The sequence below is a fragment of the Orcinus orca genome, chromosome 9 (assembly GCF_937001465.1).
Source record: "Orcinus orca chromosome 9, mOrcOrc1.1, whole genome shotgun sequence".
In the NCBI taxonomy this organism is placed as follows: Eukaryota; Metazoa; Chordata; class Mammalia; order Artiodactyla; family Delphinidae; genus Orcinus; species Orcinus orca.
The window spans coordinates 84,384,205-84,405,657 of record NC_064567.1 but is presented as its reverse complement, the minus strand read 5'-3'; the positions used below and the strand labels follow the sequence as shown (position 1 = coordinate 84,405,657).

The following is a 21,453-nucleotide window of genomic DNA, read 5'->3' as shown; positions in this document are numbered from 1 at the left end:
TGTAAATCCAATCATCTATCAAAATTCTGCTCAAATTCCAGGTCTATCACCCAGCCTTCCCTGACATTCCTGTTTACAGATGGCTGTCTTTTATTTTCCTCTTGTGTGATGGATGCTTTCTCACACCTTTACTAAACTTTCCTCATTATTTTAAAGCTTAACATAGTATCTTCTCAACAATACTGCTCTTTGAAGAATGGGTTCAGGTGTTGCATTTATTTGCATTTTTCAAGGTTCATAACTCAATTCTACCAGCAAAGTGGCTATCCAATAAATATTTGTCATATGGATGAATGGTCAAAACTTCTTTGCAGGTAGATAATCTACCTTAAAGGAAGAAAAATGATTTATGATATATAAGAACTGAGTACTAGAATCAGAGGGAAAGGGTCACTTTTCTGTAGCTTCAAAGCACTGGAGCACTGAGTAAAACAGCCTCAAAGGAAAGATTTCGGTTAAGCAAACAAGTATGAAGGCAAAGAGAAAGGATACAAGTTAGAATAAGTTGAAAAAAAAATGTGGGAGAAGAGACATAAAACTTTTAAAAATGAAACCAATATAAAATGACAAGATTTAGTTTTATGGGTCAGAACACTAATATAATATGCATGATTTATCACTTATTAGTAAGAAGTTCAAGAACAAATAAAATCAATAAAATTTCAAATTGATTTTATATTGCTAACTTGAAGTGGTGTCTTGGTAATAGTGGTTCTAAATCTATTTGGGTTCCTTACATAGATTTGGTATTAAAACACCAAATAATGTTTGCCCCCTTGTTTTTCTGAAAGCAACTTTTCAAGCTAAAATTGTTCTCACAAAGAGCACATAAAATCTTGAGCTCTTGGAAATATAATTCCTTTAAGAGATGGGTTTTTAATAGTAACATGGGAAGGCCCTTAACTATAACTGTGTGGTCCCACTGAGCATATACAGACACTGTGAGAGGCTTGGTGGTTAGGCCACAATCATGCACTGGATTATATCATAAATGCTCATTTTTTATCCTAACTAGCTTAAAAAAAGGTTGCTTTTTTATAGTCATCAGCTTTGGAAAGGATTGCTTGGTGAAACATAGCACTTAGGAAACCTTAAAATTACATGTATCAACAGGAAAATCAGATCATCTTACCTAAGCAACTGAAATCAAGCCTCCCTTAATTTTTTTTTTTTTTTTTTTTTTTTTTGGCTGTACGCGGGCCTCTCACTGTTGTGGCCTCTCCCGTTGCGGAGCACAGGCTCCGGATGCGCAGGCTCAGCGGCCATTGCTTATGGGTCCAGCCGCTCCGCGGCATGTGGGATCTTCCCGGACCGGGGCACGAACCCGCGTCCCCTGCATTGGCAGGCGGACTCCCAACCACTGGGCCACCAGGGAAGCCCGATTTTTTTTTTTTTTTTTTTTAATTTTCAACTGTAATCCATAGTTAACGTTCAATTATCTGGCTTAGGATTGATGATCTGGATCTGTTTCTCCCACTTCTGAAAGAACTTGCTTGTAATAATCAGACCAGTGTTTCACCTTTCTGTTTTGTTTTCTGTGTTGGTCAACAGATCTAACCACTGAGGGACACATAATGTCATGCCTCAAAGTGTAATTGACAGAAACCCACATTTAGCTCTTAGAGAAACTGTTCAAACATTATGTGGACTGTAGCGAACATTTTTAGAAATTGTGAAGGCATAGAAAACAGCAGAAGCTTGGTTTTTTTTTTAATTGAAGAAGACAGAATATAAATCAATATTCATTTAAAGATATCTTTCAGAGAGCTGATTTCACTCTGTTAATTTAAGAACATAAATCACATGACATTAAAATTCTTTGATCATAAAATTATACTGATTGGTCTATTTACAGATATGATGGCCAAGGGAAAATACTGAGAATATATGAAAAAAATTCCTTTTTATTTATTTTAAATACAAAATTTTAAAGTAAAATATTCATAATGAGTTTCCCTTAGTGTATTTTTAGGGCTTAAAGTCTCTAGCTAAAGTATCTAATAGTATGACAAGATGGGCATAACATGGAGATCTGTCTTAAACTCAGGTGGCTTAATTCAAGCCTCAATTTCTCTATACTCATATTGGATAAAGCCCTTAAAATCTTTTGACTACAGCATCATTATCTAAAAAAATTGATGTTAAAAATCTCTACCTACCTTACAGAGTGTTGGGTAGATGCAACAGAAAGAATGTATGGAAAAATAGTCTTAAGCTTTAAAGCACTGGTATCATTTGGTATCAAAAGTCATATTTAGACATGTGGTCCCGGACAAGACAGTATATACTCACTTTTCTCTGTTCTCCCCTCCAAATATCCTAGAAATAATTCAAGAGATAATCATAAAAAAACTGGAAATGTGGAAAGAAAAAGGTAGATTGGTAGAAACGTTAGGTAACTCAGGATTTGAAGGATGACACCACAGTGAGTGCCAAGGGTTTCCCCTTTACTTCTTACATATCTTAGACTGGGGTCAGGCCATAAGCCAGAAATACCAATAGGTACATACAAACAAAGAAGCAAGCAAACAAATGAGAAAAGCCTACTCTCTCTTGCCTAAGGATCGGGAAAAGGAAAGCCCAGCAGGGACATGAGGGCAGCCTTATTTCCAATATCTACCCACAGCCAAGTGGTGAGGCCCTTTGTGGCATCATTGAACCCAGAAAGACCAATACATCCCCCATCAGGAATGGTGGCCTAATACACTTGCAGTGATGACATCAGTGGATCCCAAGTAGGTTATCCATCCCCTGCCCTACACCTGCCATTACCAGGTGGGCAGAGAACACAGACAAGGGGTAACACTTTCTATCCCACACATCCAGAATTCCACATCCTTACTAGTGACAACAGGCAACTCAGCGAAGAGCCTTTCACACCTTGCAGATAGCACCAGCAGGGATCAGTCAGGAACTCTCAAGTAAGAACCAAGCTGATTAAATTACCACAGCAATTTCTGGAGAGGGTGTGGAGAAAAGAGAACCCTCTTGCACTCTGGTGAGAATGTAAATTGATACAGCCACTATGGAGGATCCTTAAAAAACTAAAAATAGAGCTACCATACAACCCAGCAATCACACTACTGGACATATACCCTGAGAAAACCGTAATTCAAAATGAGTCATGTACCGAAATGTTCACTGCAGCTCTACTTACAATAGCCAGGACATGGAAGCAACCTAAGTGTCCATCCACAGATGAATGGATAAAGAAGATGTGGCACATATAATACAATGGAATATTACTCAGCCACGAAAAGGAATGAAACTGAGTTATTTGTAGTGAGGTGGATGGACCTAGAGACTGTCATACAGAGTGAAGTAAGTCAGAAAGAGAAAAACAAATACTGCATGCTAATACATATACATGGAATCCAAAAAAAAAAAAAGGTCAGAAGAACCTAGGGACAAGATGGGAATAAAGACACAGACCTACTAGAGAATGGACTTGAGGATATGGGGAGGGGGAAGGGTAAGCTGGGACAAAGTGAGAGAGTAGCATGGACATATATATACTACCAAATGTAAAATAGATAGCTAGTGGGAAGCAGCCACATAGCACAGGGAGATCAGCTCCGTGCTTTGTGACCACCTAGAGGGCTGGAATAGGGAGGGTGGGAGGGAGGGAGATGCAAGAGGGAAGAGATATGGGGACATATGTATATGTATAACTGATCACTTTGTTACAAAGCAGAAACTAACACACCATTGTAAAGCAATGATACTCCAATAAAGATGTTAAACAAAAGAAAACAAAATAAATAAATAAAATAAAATAGCACCACAAGGTCTCTGAAAACTATCTTGCATTTGGAACCACAGCCTACAAAATGGGCCAGTATCTACACACCAAATTTAAACCGGGACACTTCTTACTAAAATAAAATATTTTATTTTAAATGTCTATTTTTAAAAGTCCATATAAAGTCTGTTCAGGGTAAAGTCAAATAAAATTAATCGTACCAATAAGCAGGAAAATCACAAACTGGATAAGAAGAGACAAGCAACTGATTCTAATAAAAAGATGAATCAATTATTGGAATTATCTGTCAAAGATTTTAAAATATCCATCATAAAATTGCTTCAACAAGAAATTGTGAATTCCCCTGAAACGAATGAAAATTTTTTTTTTAATTTTAGGAAACAAATGGAAATTATAAAAAAAGAACCAAATGTAAGTCATAGAATGGGGTAAAAACAAAACAAAACAAAACAATAGAAATTAAAATCTGAGACTTCCCTGACAGTCCAGTGATTAAGACTCCACGCTTCCAATACAGGGGGCACAGGTTTAATCCCTGGTCGGGGAACTAAAATCCCACATATCACGTGGTGTGGCCAAAAAAAAAAAAAAAAAATTAAGAAATTAAAATCTCACTGAGGGGGTTCAGTAGCAGACTGAATTTAATAGAGGATAGAATAGTGAAATTGAAGACAGAGCAACAGAATTTACTCAATATGCACAAAAAAGAAAAAATACTAAAAATGACAAGAACAGTGCCATAGGGACTTGTAGAACAGTAACAAAGACACTACTGACATTTCTATGATCAAAGTTTCAGAAGCAGAGGATAAAAAGAGCAGGGAATTTTAAAAAATATTTTAAAAATTTATGTCAAAGGATTTCCCAAACGTGGCAAAATACATAAACCTATAGATTCACGAATCTGCTTAAACCAATAAGTAACAGAAAGCCACACCAAGACACATGATAACTTCTGAAAATGAAAGACAAAAAAGTCTTAAAAACAGCTAAGAAAAGTGCCATAGTATCTAGAGGGGAACACAAATTCAAATGACAGGAGATTTCTCATCTGAAACTATGCGGGCCATAAGGAAGTGGCACACATTTCATATTCTGTACGAATGAAGGGTAATAAAGATATTTTTCAGATTAAAGAAAAAAGAAATCTAATTTGTCATTAGCAGACATACCCTTAAAGAATGGCTAAGTAAGTGAAATCAGGAGAAAGCTCAGAACTTCAAGAAGAAAAGATCAATGGAATGGATAAACATAGGGAAAAATATAATACATTATCATTCTCTTAAAGAGTTTCTTAAATTGTATTTGATAGTTAAACAAAAATAATAGCAACATTTTGTGTAGTATTCAATGTATGTAGACAAAATGCTAATACAAATATATTTAAAAAGTGGAGAGGCTAAAGGGACATAATTAGAAATAAGATTTCTATACTTTACTCAAAGTAGTAACATGTCAATACTATTAGACTGTAATAAGTTACACATTATTGTAACATTCAATCCAACCACTATGAAAGATACACTATAAGTAATCAATATAGAATCTTGAAGTTCAAGTAACTCATAGGAAGACTAAAAAAGAGAAAAATATTCAGGTATCCCATAGAGAGACTAGGAAAGAGTAAAAGAACAAGAACTAAATAAAACAAATAGTAAAATGGCAGATTTAATCCCTACAATATCAGTAATCAGTTTAAATGTAAATGTTCTAAATATACCAATTAAAAGACACAGGATGGATTTAAAAAGATTGACCCAACTATATGCTACCTAAAATCAAACAGAATTTAAAAGCAGCAAGCAAAAAACATCTTTACATACAAGTGAATCTCCATAAGACTATAGGTGTATTTCTCAGTAGAAACTTTGCAAAGAAAAATAAAATGGGATGATATATTCAAAGTACTGAATGAAAAAAGTGCCAACCAGGAGTACTTTACCTGACAAAGGTGTCCTTCAGAAATGAAGGCAAGATAAAGACTTTCCCAACCAAACAAAAACTGAGAGAGTAAATCACTGATACACCTAAAAGAAATGCTGAAAGGAGTTCTTCAAGCTGAAATTTAAGGATGCCAATTCGTAACATGAAAACAAATGAAAATATATTGTACAACACACTGGTAAAGGTAAGTATATAGTTAAGTTCAGAATAGTCTAATACTATGATGCTGAGTTAACCACTTAATTATAATATAAAGTAAAAGGACAAAGCATTAAAAATAACTCTAACTACAATAATTTGTTAATGGATACACACTATAAAAAAGATAAGTTGTGAAATCAAAAACATAAAATGTGGGGGAGGAGTAAAAGTATACAGTCTTTTTCCGTTTGTTTTGTTTTGTGTTACGCGGGCCTCTCACTGCTGTGGCCTCTCCCAGTGCGGAGCACAGGCTCCGGACGCGCAGGCTCAGCGGCCATGGCTCACGGGCTCAGCTGCTCCGTGGCAAGTGGGATCTTCCTGGACCAGGGCACGAATCCGCGTCCCCTGCATCGGCAGGCAGATGCACAACCAGTGTGCCACCAGGGAAGCCCTAGAGTTTTTGTATTAATTGAAGTTATGCTGTCATCAGATTAAAATAGACTTACATCTATAAAATATTTCATGTACCTAACCCTCATGGTAACCATGAAGCAAAAACCTATAGGAGACACATAAAAGATTAAAAAAAAAATGAATCAAAGCGTACCTCGACTGAATATCATCAGTTCATAATGGAAGACAGCGAGAGAGGGAGAAACAAACAATGGAAATACAAAATGGTCAGAAAACAATAAGATGGCATGAGTTAAGTCTTTACCTACCAATAATTACTTTAAATGTAAATAGATTAAATTCTCTAATCAAAAGATATAGGGCTTCCCTGGTGGCGCAGTGGTTGAGAGTCTGCCTGCTGATGCAGGGGATGTGAGTTCGTGCCCCGGTCCGGGAAGATCCCACATGCCACGGAGCAGCTGGGCCCGTGAGCCATGGCCGCTGAGCCTGCACGTCCAGAGCCTGTGCTCCACAACGGGAGAGGCCACAACAGTGAGAGGCCCACGTACCGCAAAAAAAAAAAAAAAAAAGATATAGAGTGCCTGAATGGATAAAAAAACAAGACCCAACTATATGTTGCCTAAAAGACACTCAATTCAGCTTTAAGGACACATGGGCTCAAGGTGAATGGATGGGAAAAGATATTCCATCCAAGGGAAAACCAATAGAGAACAGGGTCAGCTACACTTACACCAGACAAAATAGACTTTAATTTTAAAAGTTTAACAAGAGACAAAGAAGGTCATTATGTAATGGTAAAGAGGTCAGTTAATCAAGAGGATATAACAACTGCATAAATATAAAGGCATTCAATATTGGAGAACCTAAATATATTAAGCAAATGCAGGTCTGAAGGGGGAAATAGACAATAATACAGTAATGGTAGGGGACTTCAATACCCCACTCTCAAGAAGGGACAGATCATCCAGATAGAATATTAATAACAAAACATTGGACTTCAACTATATCTTAGAATCAATGGACTTAGATATGCAGAACATTTCATCTAACAGCAGCAGAATACACATTTTTCTCAAGTGTACATGGAACATTCTCTAGAATAGATCATTATGTTAGGTCACAAAATAAGTCTTAGATCGTGTAAGAATACTGAAATAATACAAATTATCTTTTCTGACCACAATGTAATAAAACTAGAAACAGTAAGAGGAGAAAAACTGAAAAATTCACAGATCAGTGAAAATTAAACAACACACTCCTGAAAAACCAATGGGTCAAAGAAGAAATCAAAAGGGAAATCAAAAAGAAATCTTGAGTGAAAATGACTATACTACCCAAAGCAATCTACAGATTCAGTGCAATCCCTATCAAACTACCAATGGCATTTTTCACAGAACTGGAACAAAACATTTCACAATTTGTATGGAAACACAAAAGACCCTGAATAGCCAAAGAAATCTTGAGAAAGAAAACTGGAGCTGGAGGAATCAGGCTCCCTGACTTCAGGCTATATTACAAAGCTACAGTCATCAAGACAGTATGGTACTGGCACAAAAACAGAAATATAGATCAATGGAACAGGATAGAAAGCCCAGAGAAAAATCCATGCGCATATGGTCACCTTATATTTGATAAAGGAAGCAAGAATATACAGTGGAGAAAAGACAGCCTCTTCAATAAGTGGTGCTGGGAAAACTGGACAGCTACATGTAAGAGAATGAAATTAGAACACTTCCTAACAACATACACAAAAATAAACTCAAAATGGATTAAAGACCTAAATGTAAGGCCAGACACTATAAAACTGTCAGAAGAAAACATAGGCAGAACACTCTATGACATAAATCACAGCAAGATCCTTTTTGACCCACTTCCTAGAGAAATGGAAATAAAACCAAAAATAAACAAATGGAACCTAATGAAACTTAAAAGCTTTTTCACAGCAAAGGAAACCATAAACAAGATGAAAAGACAACCCTCAGAATGGGAGAAAATATTTGCAAGTGAAGCAACTGACAAAGGATTAATCTCCAAAATATACAAGCAGCTCATGCAGCTCAATGTTAAAAAAACAAACCACCCAATCCCCGAATGGGCAGAAGACCTAAACAGACATTTTTCCAAAGAAGATATACAGATTGCCAACAAACACATGAAAGGATGCTCAACATCACTAATCATTAGAGAAATGCAAATCAGACTATATTACGAATATAAAATTCAAAACTACAATGAGGTATCACCTTACTCCAGTCAGAATGGCCATCATCAAAAATCTACAAACAATAAATTCTGGAGAGGGTGTGGAGAAAAGGGAACCCTCTTGCACTGTTGGTGGGAATGTAAATTGATACAGCCACTATGGAGAACAATATAGAGGTTCCTTAAAAAACTAAAAGTAGAGCTACCCTATGACCCAGCAATCTCACTACTGGGCATATACCCTGAGAAAACCATAATTCAAAAAGAGTCATGTTAAAAAAAAAAAAAAAAAAGAGTCATGTAGCACATTGTTCACTGCAGCACTACTTACAATAGCCAGGACATGGAAGCAACCTAAGTCTCCATCGACAGATGAATAGATAAAGAAGATGTGGCACATATATACAAAGGAATATTACTCAGCCACAAAAAGAATCGAAATTGACTTATTTGTAGTGAGGTGGATGGACCTAGAGTCTGTCATACAGAGTGAAGTAAGTCAGAAAGAGAAAAACAAATACCGTATGCTAACGCATAGAAATGGAATAAAAGAAAAATGGTCCTCATGAACCTAGGGGCAGGACAGGAATAAAGACACAGATGTAGAGAATGGACTTGAGGCCACGAGGAGGGGGAAGGGTAAGCTGGGATGAAGTGAGAGAGTAGCATGGAAATATGTACACTACCAAATGTAAAATATATACCTAGTGGGAAGCAGCTGCATTGCACGGGGAGATCAGCTTGGTGCTTTGTGACCACCTAGAGGGGTGGGATAGGGAGGGTGAGAGGGAGACACAAGAGGGAGGGGATATGGGGATATATGTATACATATAGCTGATTCATTTTCTTATATAGGAGGAACTAACACAACATTGTAAAGCAATTATACTCCAATAAAGATGTTAAAAAAACAAATCTTGAAACAATTGAAAATAGAAACACAAAATACCAAAACTTATGGAATGCAGCAAAAGAAATACTGAGAGGGAAATTTATAGTAATCAAAACCTATATTAAGAAGAATGAAATCTCAAGTAAGCAATGTAATTTTACATCTCAAGGAAGTAGAAATGTAAGATCAAACTAAGTCCAAAGTTAACAGAAGTAAAGAAAATACAAAGATCAGATGAGAAATAAATGAAATAAGAGACTAGAAAAATAAGAGAAACATCAAGAAAACTAAGAGTAGGTTTTATGAAATGATACATAAAATTGATAAACCTTTAGCTAGACTACAAAAGAATAGCAAATACTCAAAATCAGAACTGAAAGAGAAGATATTACAACTGATACTACAGAAATAAAAAAAATTCAGGAAAGACTACTACAATTATATACCATAGATTGGATAACCTAGAAGAAATGAGTAAGTTCCTAGAAACATACAATTTATCAAGACTTAATTATAAAAAAAATAGATCTGAACAGACAAATAACAGGTAAGGAGATTGAATCAGTAATCAAAAACCTCCCAACAAAGTAAAGCTCCAGACCAGATAGCTTTATGAGTGAATTCTACTGAACATTTAAAGAGGAATTAATACCAATTCTCCTCAAACTTCTCCAAAATACTGAAGATGAGCAAACACTTCCAAACTCAATTTATGAGACCCGCATTACCCTGATCCCAAAGTCAGTTAAGTACACTGGAAAAAAAATTACAAGACAAAAAAAAAAAACAAAAAAAAACTACAGGTCAATATTCCTAATAAAGATAGATGGAAAAATTCTCAACAAAATACTAGCAAACTGAATTCAACAGCATATTAAAAGGATCATACACCGTGATCAAGTGGGATTTATTACTGGGATGCAAGGATGGTTCAACATACATAAATCAATAAATATGATATAGTACATTAATAGAATGAAAAATAAAAACTACATGATTATCTCAATCGATGCACAAAAATAATGTGACAAAATTCAACATCCCTTCATGATAAAAAGCTTCAACAAATTGGGCATAGAAGGAACATACTTCAATACAAAAAAAACATTTTTGACAAGCTCACAGCTAACATCATACTCAATGGTGACGGTTAAAAGTGTTTCCTCTAAGATCAGGAACAATACATAGGCACCCATTCTCACCATTTCATTTAACATAGTACTCTAAGTCCTAGATACAGCAGTTAGGCAAGAAAAAGAAATAAATGGCATATAAATCAGAAAGAAAGTAGTAAAATGGTCTGTGTTTGCAAATGATATAATCTTATATATAGAAAATCCTAGACTCCACCAAAAACTTGTTAGAAGCAGTCAAAGAATTCAATAAATTTGTAGGATAGAAAAATAACAAATAAAAATTAGTTTCATTTCTGTGCAACAAAAAACTATCTGAAAAACAAAAAAATTCCCATCTACAATAGCATCAAAAAATATTAAGGAATAAATTTAAGGAGGTAAAAGATGTGTACAATTGAAACTATAAGACATTGATGAAAGACATTGAAGAGGCACATATAAATAGAAAACTATCTCATCTTGATGGATTTGATGAATTAGTATTGTTAAAATGTCCAGCCACCTAAAACCATCTACAGATTCAATGCAATCTCTAATAAAGTTCCAATGGAATTTTTCACAGAATAGAAAAAACAACTGTAAAATTTGTATGGAACCACAAAAGATCCCAAATACTCAAAGAAATCCAGAGGAGGGAAAAACAAAGGTGGAGGCATCACACTTCCTCTTGATTTCAAACTATATTGCAAAGCTAAGGTAACCAAAACAGTATGGTACTGGCGTAAAAACAGACACATTGACAAATGGAATAGAATCAACAGCCCAGAAATAGGACTTCCCTGGTGATGCAGTGGTTAAGAATCCACCTGCCAATGCAGGGGACATGGGTTTGAGCTCTGGTCTGGGAAGATCCCACATGCCATGGAGCAACTTAGCCCATGCGCCACAACTACTGAGCCTGTGCTCTAGAGCCCACGAGCCACAACTACTGAGCCTGCATGCCAGAACTACTGAAGCTCACAGCCTAGAGCAGGTGCTACACAAGAAGAGAAGCCACCACAATGAGAAGCCCGCACCACAATGAAGAGAAGCCCCCACTCACTGCAACTAGAGAAAGATCATGCATGGCAGTGAAGACCCAATGCAGCCAAAAATTGATTGATTAATTAATTAATTAATTTTAAAAAGGAGCCCAGAAATAAACCTTTTCATTTACGGTCAAGTAGTACTTGATAAAGGAGCTAAGAATACTCAATGGGGAAAGGACAGTCTCTTCAACAATTCATGTTGGGAAAACTGGATATTCACATTCAAAAAATGAAATTGGACCTCTATCTTACACCACTCACAAAAATTAACTTGCAACATCTTAAAAACTCAAATCTAAGACCTGAAGCCATAAAAATCCTAGAAGAAAACACATGGACAAAGCTCTTTAACACTGATCTCGGCAATACTTTTTTGGAAATGACAATAAAAGAACAAGCAACAAATGCAAAACTAAACAAGTGGGAAAACATCTGCACTGAAAAAAAATCAGCATAATAAAAATGCAATCTATAAAATGGCAGAAAACATTTGCAGAACGTTTACCTGGAAAGGGATTAATACCTAAAATATATAAGGGACTTGTACGACTAGCAAAAAAAAAAAAAAAAAAATCTAATTTAAAAATGGGAAAAGGACCTGAACAGACATATTTCCAAAGAAGACACATACATGATTAACAGGTACATGAAAAGGTTCGCAACATCATTAATCATCAGGGAAATGCAAATCAGAACCACAAGGAAATATCATCTCACATCTGTCAGAATGGCTACTATCAAAAAGACAAGAGATGTTCAAAAGGAAACCCTTGTGCACTACTGGTAGGGAATGTAAATTGGTGCAGCCACTATGGAAAACAGTATGGAGGTTCCTCAAAAAATTAAAAATAGAACTACTACATGATCCTGAACTCCCACTTCTGCATATATATCTGAAGGAAATTAAATTATAACCTCAAAGAGATATCTGAATTCCCATGTTCACCATAACTTTATTCACAATAGCCAAGATATGGAAACAACCTAAGTATCCATTGATCAATGAATGGATAAAGAAAATAAGATATATATAAATGGTATATTATTAAGACATAGAAAAGAAGAAAATCCTGCCATTTGCGACAACATGCACAGACCTTGAGGGCACTATGCTAAGTGAAATAAGTCAGAGAAAGACAATTACTATATGATCTCACTTATATGTGAAATCCTAAAAAGCTGAAGTCATAGAAACAGAGCAGGATGGTGGTTGCCAGGGGCTGGGGAATGGGGGATAATCAGGTGATACTGGTCAAAAGAAAGAAACTTACAGTTATAAGATGAATAAGTTCTGAGGATCTAATGTACAGCATAGTGACTACAGTTAATAGCACTGTATCATATACTTGAAAGTTGCTAAGAGAGTATATCTTCAATGTTCTCACCACACAGACACAAAAAGGTAACCATGTGAGTTGATGGATGTATTAACTAAATTGTGTTAATCATTTCACTATATGTGTATCAAATCATCATACCGCATGCCTTAAACTGACACAATTTCATTTGTCAGCTATACCCCAATGAAGGTGGAAACATTTTTTAATGTTTTAAAATTTCCTATTATGGAGACTATTTTTCTTTTTATTGATATATAATTAAAGTTTTCTGTAATATAGGAATGTCATCTTTAAATTTTGTAAAGACCTACTCTATGGACTATTATGTATTCAATGTTCATAAAGTACTATGTATGCTTGAGAAGTGTATTCTCCATTCGTTAAAACTTTTAGATCAAGAATACCTTTTCTGTTATTCAAATCTTTCTTCTTATTTTTCTATGTTTAATATATTGAGTAGTAAGAGAGATGCACTCAATCATACACTCTAATAGTGAGTTCTTTAAGTTCTTTTTTTCAGATTTGTCATTTTTTCCCCCTCTCTGTATAACTTGAAGCTATACATACAAGCATGCATAAAAGTTCAGAATTGTTATCTCTTCCTGATTAACTAAAACTCCTTTCTCTTTCTCTCCTTCTCTCTTCCTAGAAAAGAATAAACTAGGGAGCATCATTCTCCCTAATACTAAGGCTTACCACAGACCTACAGGAATCAAGAGAGTGTGTTACTGGCACAGAGATAGACCCATAGACCAGTGGAACCCACTGATTTATGACAAAGTTGCATTCACAATCCAATGGAGAGAGGATAGCCTGTTATACAAATGGTGCTAGAGTAACTGGATATCCACAGGGAAAAAACTGAACCTTAACCTAAACCTTACACCTTATAAAAAATTAAGTAAACATAGACCACAGGCTTAAATGTAAAACTATACAATTTAGGAAAAAAACATGAGAAACTCTTTGGCATCTAGGGCTAGGTGAAGAGTCCTTACACTTGTTATCAGAAACATGGTTCATAAAAGGAAAATTTGATAAATTAGACTTTATTGAAATTAAAAACATTTTCTCTGCAAAAAACCCTGTGAAGAGGATGGAAAGGCCAATTACAGACTGGGAGATAATGTTTGTAAAGAACATATCTGATAGAGGGACTTCTATCTAGAATACATAAAGAACTCTCAAAACTGAATAAAAAAAAGAGTCTAATTAAAAATTGGTCAAAAGACATGACCAGACTTACTCTGAGAAGGATATATAAATGACAAATAATCACATGAAAATATGTTCAATATCATTAGCCATTAGGGAAATACAAATTAAAACCACAATACAATATCATTACACACCTATCAAAATGGCTAAAATAAAAAATAGTCGTAACACCAAATGCTAACAAGTATGCAGAAAAACTGGATCACTCCTTCACTGCTGGTGGGGATGTACAATAAAAGAGTACAGGCACTCTGGAAAATAGTTTGGTAGTTTATTCTAAAACTAAAGATGCACTTTCTATAATAATCTAGCAATTGCACTCTTGGTCACTTATCCCAGGGAAATTAAACCTATGTTCATGCAAAACCCTGTATTCAAGTGTCTGTTGTAGTTTCATTTGTATTAGCTAAAAACTGGAAACAATCCAGGTGTCCTTCAGTGGGTAAATGCTTAAACAAACATTGGTACATAAAAAGTAGCAAACCATTGAGACACACACCTGAATGGATTTCAACGTAATTAAATTGAGTGGAAAAAGCAATCTCAAAAGTTTACACACTGTATGATTCTATTGTATAACACATTTGAAATAACAAAGTAATTGAAATGAAGAATAGATTAGTGGCTAAGGTTTGTGCAGTGGGAGGACACGTATATGGCTACAAACTGGTAGATAAGGGAGCCTCGTGGTAATGTATCTTTATTGTGGTTATAGTTATGTGGAGCTACACACGTGATATAATTGTATAGAACTACACACACACAAACACAAAGGACCACTTGTATAACTGGTGAAGTCTGAATAAGTTCTGTTCATTGTACCAATGTCAATTTCCTGATTTTGATATTGTATTATATATATATATATATAAAAATATATATAAGATGTTAACGTGGGAGAGGCTTCATGAAGGGTGTTTGGGACCTCCCTGTAATCCTTTTGTTATTTCCTGTGGATTTATAATGCTTTAAAAAAAGTCATCTTTGAAAAAATTTAAAATCATTTTGCTACTGTGTAGAACAGATTCAATGATGTCAATATTATTTTTAAACTTGTGTGCATTAAAGAGTAAGGATAAGACACAACTTATTCCTAAGCATAAATGTAAGTTGAGACATCAAGAACTAAAGGAGGACAAAATTTCATAATCCTTCTGCAGGTACTACTTTATAGCTAAAGTTAACATTAATAGGTAGAAGGGAAACAGATAAACAATTAGTGAAGGAAAGATATTCCAAATATTTAACAGCTTTAATTGTTTGGACACCAACCCATCAGAATAGAATGGGACCAATTAGATCAAATGACAGCCAGTAACAACCCAGAATCTGGTACCTGTGCACAACAGTGCAATATCCATCCTATATGATTTATTTTGGATTAACATTATTTCCTCCCCAAAAGATTTATATTCCTAAAATATTGTTGTTTTCTTAGTACTCTTGAGCTGAAATTATGGAAAGAGTGCTATATTATTGGATAAAGCATATCTCAAAGTGCTGCTATAGAAAATCATGACTACAGTAAGTCCCCTACATACGAACCTTCAAGTTGCGAACTTTCAAAGATGCGAACTTGCGTTTGCATGTCCAATCAAGTTAGTTCACATGCCTGGCGCACATTGTCATGTGTTTGCATCCACTACAAGTGGTTGTGCTTTTGTGTACTTTACTGTATAGTACTATATAGAGTACAGTAGTACAGTATCTTTATTTCAAGCCCAGGATGTCTGGAAGCAAGCATAAAAGCAGTGGTGATGTAGCTGGTACTGCTAAGAAGTGCCAAGCGATGACGATGGAAACAAAACTGAAAATAATTGAGAGAGTGGAGCGAGGTGAAAAGATGGTAGATGTCACTCATTCTTATAACATTAAACTCCTTGCTATGCAACATGAGGAGCTTACTAATGAAGACCTGATGGAACTGGAGGCCCAAGGAAAGGACGAGAAGAAAGACAAGAGGAAGCAGAAGTAACTGAAGAACCAAAGAGATTCATGACACAGGAAATGGCAAGGGGTTTTTCTTTATTTGAGGAGGCACTGTTAGTTTTTGAGGCACAGGACCTGAACGTAGAACAGTACATGAAGGTTGTAGCAGCCATTCAGAATGCAATCTAGTGCTACCGTGTCATCTATGATGAGAAAAAAAGAGCTACTATCCAGACATCACTGGATCGTTTTTTCAAGAGGGTAGACAGAATTGAATCCAGCAAGGAACCAGAACCTGTGCCATCAACGTCAGATGAGAGTGAAATTGCAGCTCGCCCTCCGCCTCCTATTGCTGAGGATCCCTCAGCTCTACCATCTCCCACCTCCTCTCCCTCCTCCAGTCAGTAACTCTTCTTGCCTGTTCACTCGATGCCAGCCCCTGTATGCCAGCTGTTATACTTTACTACTGTACTTTTCAAGGTACTGTACTATAAGATTAAAAATGTTTTCTTTATGTTTTGTATTTGTTTTTTAATGTATTAGTTGTGTGAAAAGTATTATAAACCTATCACAGTATAGTACTATATAGCCGATTGTGTTAGCTGGGTACCTAGCCTAACTTTGTTGGACTTATAAACAAATTGGTCTTACGAACGCACTCTCAGAACAGAACTCGTTCATATGTGGAGGACTTACTGTAACACAAATAATTACCAGTTAGTGAAATAAGAACTAACTGCTTCTGTTAAGGTATTTTAAATTTCCTCATTTTTTTTTTTACAAAAACACTCAAAATATCAGTATAGAAACAAAATACACAAATTAGTTTGTTCATAATATTTAAACATTAGGATTTCAATATTTGCATATAAATGAATCTTTTCAACTTTAAAGTTTTAGTACTTGAATAGTTAATATTTTTAGAGTGTTTTTTATTAATTCTTCCTAGTGAAAAAATTTCAAGATACTTTACAAATATAATCTTAGCAGTTTTATCAGATTAGAAAAACAAATATTCAAGGGATATATTAATTTGATCATATTTAATCTTGAGAAATTAGGAGCTCTAATTATCAATACAAATTTAATGAGAAAGTAGGCCAAAGTCCCTATTTAAGGGAAATAAATTATGTAGTCTAGAAAATGAATTTGAACTATGAAAATAAAAATAAAAGTATGCATGTCCAAATGTTTCTGTCATGTCTATAAAACTCACTTAAGAAATGACCTGGAAAAAAAAAAAAAAAAGAAATGACCTGAAATTAATTAGCGTTTTCTATTATTTTAGAAAGGTAACCTCCTTATCTTGGAAAAAATCCATTTAATAAATATTATGAAACAAAGTTTATGCTATCTTTGTTCATGAGCATTTCGGACACAGCTTTTTTTTTTTTAAGATAGATTAAGTAATAGTTCAAAGCTTTAGTTAATGTAAGTTGAAATGCAGTTTTCATGTAGGTAAAAAGGTTAAGATTATGTGATTTTTCTTTCTTATGAAACAACTCACTTACAATTCATAGATACTGAATACAGAAATGACCCAATTCATACAGCTCGAATTAAAACTTGGTGAAATTTAGAGCTAGTTTAACAGAATGGAGGGGGGAACCTCCAATCTATTAATATTAGGCTGGAATTAGCTAGCTGGATAAGTTTTGCCTACATGGGTTTGTTCTTTTCTACCTCTTCAGGACACCCTAGAGAAATTAAAGGCTCTTAAGGTAGGCCAACTATTCTGAATTTCTTCCCCGTTGTCTTCTATGAGACTAATTTGTTGGCTCAGAGCATACTCGAATGAAAATAAAGAAGCAGTTATTTAGAGTCTATGGTGCAACAAACTCTGTCCTTGTTTGTGAAACTAAATGTGCATGAAATAGATATCATTTCCATTTACAGGTAAGAAAACCTAGGCTCCCAGAGATTAAGTACCTGCCTAAAAGCCCACAGATTTGGATTTGGAATACAGTTTTCCCTGACTACAAATCCTACATAATTTCCTCTCCTGAATACAATACTGTAGTCCTACTGATTTTAGTCACTTTTCAACTTTATAAAGAGTCCTACAGGGATTGAATCACTTCTGATATTGACCCTAATTCAGTGATTCATGTGGAGTGTGTCACCACTGGGATGTTTATGATTGGAAATATCTCAGACAAACATCACAGTGCTGATTCTCAGGACTGGGGACAATATGATGGTGCTTTATATACCGTTCAACCAGTCTTGCATCCACATCATTTAATAGTTAACTGTTATTTCTGTTGCATTTTGTAAAAGACTATATTGGCTTGCTAAACAGCACTCCCCCAAATCCTAATATTAGAGTCTTGTAGTAGGTGGAGACTTTTTTCTGCCATGTAGACTGGTGCTTAAATTCCAAAAATGCACAGAGCTGTGACAAATGCACAGAGCACAATGACTTTACTATTTTCAACCATATTCTGAGAGAAGGAAGTATGTTTTTATGTTTAGTAGCTGTGTTATCCTTCAAACAAAAAAGCAAAACGATTGCTTTAGTGTCAACAGAATAAGTAGTTGTTTAATAAGTATTTGTACTGAGCCATCCATGGTGGCTTTTCCCTCCTTGATGCCAATGAGAAAACATTTGCTAGTTTTTTCTCTCACCCAAGAATAATTTAAATCAGTTGATACCTCCTTCCATCTCTCTTTTACTTGACTTCATCTTATTATAGGTGACTAAGTAATCACCTTCAAGCATCTATGTAAACAGAACTGAAGAAGCATACATTTACAGATCCATATCTACATACACACACATACATATGTACATTCATAATAGTATGCACACATACATAACATGGAATTCAATCTTGAGGGACTAAGTATGATTATAATGATAATAAAGAATTTACAGCATGCAATCCAGTAAAGTCTTAAATGTACAATTTAAAAATTACTGCACTAAAATTTCTGCTTCCAGGTAGGATGAAGTGAGCAGGTTAAGAGAACACATAGAAAATCTAGATCAAATATAACAAATAAACAATACAAAGGAATCAGAGAACTGCTGAAACAACAGATCTAAAATGGTCTAAGAATCTGAAGAGGAGAGAATCCTGAAGAGGTAAGGGAGGAATGTTGTAGATGATTTTTGTTGATTCTGGGCTGTGGAAAGAATCCAGACTTGGCCTGGGAAGAAGGCCATCACTGGGGTTGAGAGAAACCAGCAGACTGTTACAGAGTCTTGAGGGACTGACAAAGCTCTAACACATGCCAATCATTCCATGATGACATCTGTCAAATTCAGAAGATGCAAGGTCTGGAGGCAAAAAACTAAGCTAAAACCCCTGAAAAGCACCACAGATTTTTGGTAGTCTTGCATTACTGAGAAGAAAAATATTTTTAAAATATTGGTGTTCAAGACCTGCCCAGGGGCAGGCTCCACATGGATACACCAGGCCAGGGTTCATCCTTGGACCGAGTCCAGCTTGCCCCTATGTTTTGTATGGTCCAAGAGCTAAGAACAGTTTATATAATTTTAAATGTTTGAGAAAAAAAACAAAAGGATAATATTTTAATTCATGAAACTCAAATTTCTGTGTCTATGAGCAATGTTTTATTGAAATATATCTATACCCTTTATTTATATATTGACTTTGGTCACTTTTGTACAACGAGTAGTTGCGAAGAAACTGGGTGACCAAAGGCTCAAGTATTTACTACCTGACCCTTTATGGAAAATATTTGCTGACCTACAATAGGCTATTAGTTGAAACTCTGGGCGGGCAAACACCCTAAGAACAAAAGCAAACCAGAGGTAGACTGGGTCTCACCAAAGCTCAACCCAACCTCATGTTGGCTCAGCTCTGATTGGATTAAGGTAATTAGCCTCCACTCTATCTCCATGGTGGAAGAAGGATAAATCTTTGCTAGTGAAAGATATTATCATCTTAAGCCTCTACAATTTTTACACACATTTTATACATATTTCAGCATTCAGAAAACTACTAACTTTTTTGATCTGCGCTGACCTGTGATAGATATAAAGAAGGCTGTCTTAACTAGTAGGCTCAACAGCAATCCATTAACATCCAACATTTTAAACAAGCAGTTTTAATCTATGCTATTTAAAGAAAAATAAAAGAGAAGTAACAGTATAACCAAAAAGCACTTTTCTTGGTAAGAAAACTTAAAATATGTGCCTGGAACAATAGCATTCTAACTAGATGTTAGTTTACATTGTAAAATACTCCAGTAACATATGAAATAAAATCTGTGAATTACTTATTTTGTAGAAAAAGAAAAATAGTAATTAACCAGTTATAAATCACTCTGAGCTATTAGACTGTATTCTAGGACTCATTTTTTAATATCACATGAATTCACAGGTACTGGTATCATATTTTAGGCATCTACCATGCTGAGAAGACAGATGAGTACAGATATGGGAAAAACTGATAACATTGAAATGTTACAGTTATGCAAAATGTTAAACCTACATCTCTCCCAGAATTTTAAAATTTGACTTTAATAGCCTTTTATAATGAAAAGAACAACTCAAATGTACAAGACAGTTGAGAAGTTCAACAGGTACAGAACTGCAAAATCACTGAATTCATTTTAATTAGTATATATATAGTTTTATATCTGTGGCATCAGTAAATCATAACTCCCAGATATAGCAGATCAGGTCATTTTAATTTATAACCTATCATAATTTGCAACATATGTCTTATTAGTGCCAATGAAATGTAACCTAATTGTGCTCAAAAGTCTCAGGTCACAGAATAATTGTAAAGGATTCACACACATATAGCTACACTTTTATACAGAAGGCATACAGACATAGCTGTGAATATAAAATTATATGTAGTGATAAAAATTAGACATTTATGCATTCAAATATGTACATATAGCCGGTAAACTGATTTTTTATTTAGCTCAGTTGTATAACCAGCTTGTGAACAGTTACCTTATACCATAGGAATGAACAATATTATCTTGATATTGTCTAAGAAAGACAGAATTACCATTAAAATAAAAGGACTTTTACAGTTACAGACTTCTTAAAAAGTTGACTTTCTAAAAACTTTTTTAAAAGTTTAAACACTCCTCATCACTTTCCTCACTTTTAGAGCTCTTCAATGACAGATGCCTCTGAACAAGGCTCTAATAATTTGATCAGATAAAGGCTGTGAATGTGGTCAAATAATGAATCATCAGGAGTATACGCTATTTATCATTTTAGACAAATTATAAGTACTCTTTTAACATTAAACTCAATGTTAAAAAAACTTGTAAGTATCATCAGTAACACTTCATTTATATAATTTACTAATTTAAAAACAAGGTTTACTTTCATCTAATCCTCAAAATTATTTTTAAAAACTCTTCACATAGATGAAAACAGTCAATTTTTAAGCAAATTAACGTCATTACATTGGGAACTGGAAAATACTAAAGATAACCCAGCACATTCATG

The 21,453-nt window shown here is 34.9% G+C and overlaps 1 protein-coding gene across 12 annotated transcripts in view; it reads right to left on the bottom strand.

Moving 5' to 3' along the window:
• Positions 1-21,453, bottom strand: part of MAGI2 (membrane associated guanylate kinase, WW and PDZ domain containing 2) — a 1,374,207-nt gene that overhangs the window by 477,181 nt on the left and 875,573 nt on the right. The window lies entirely within an intron of this gene.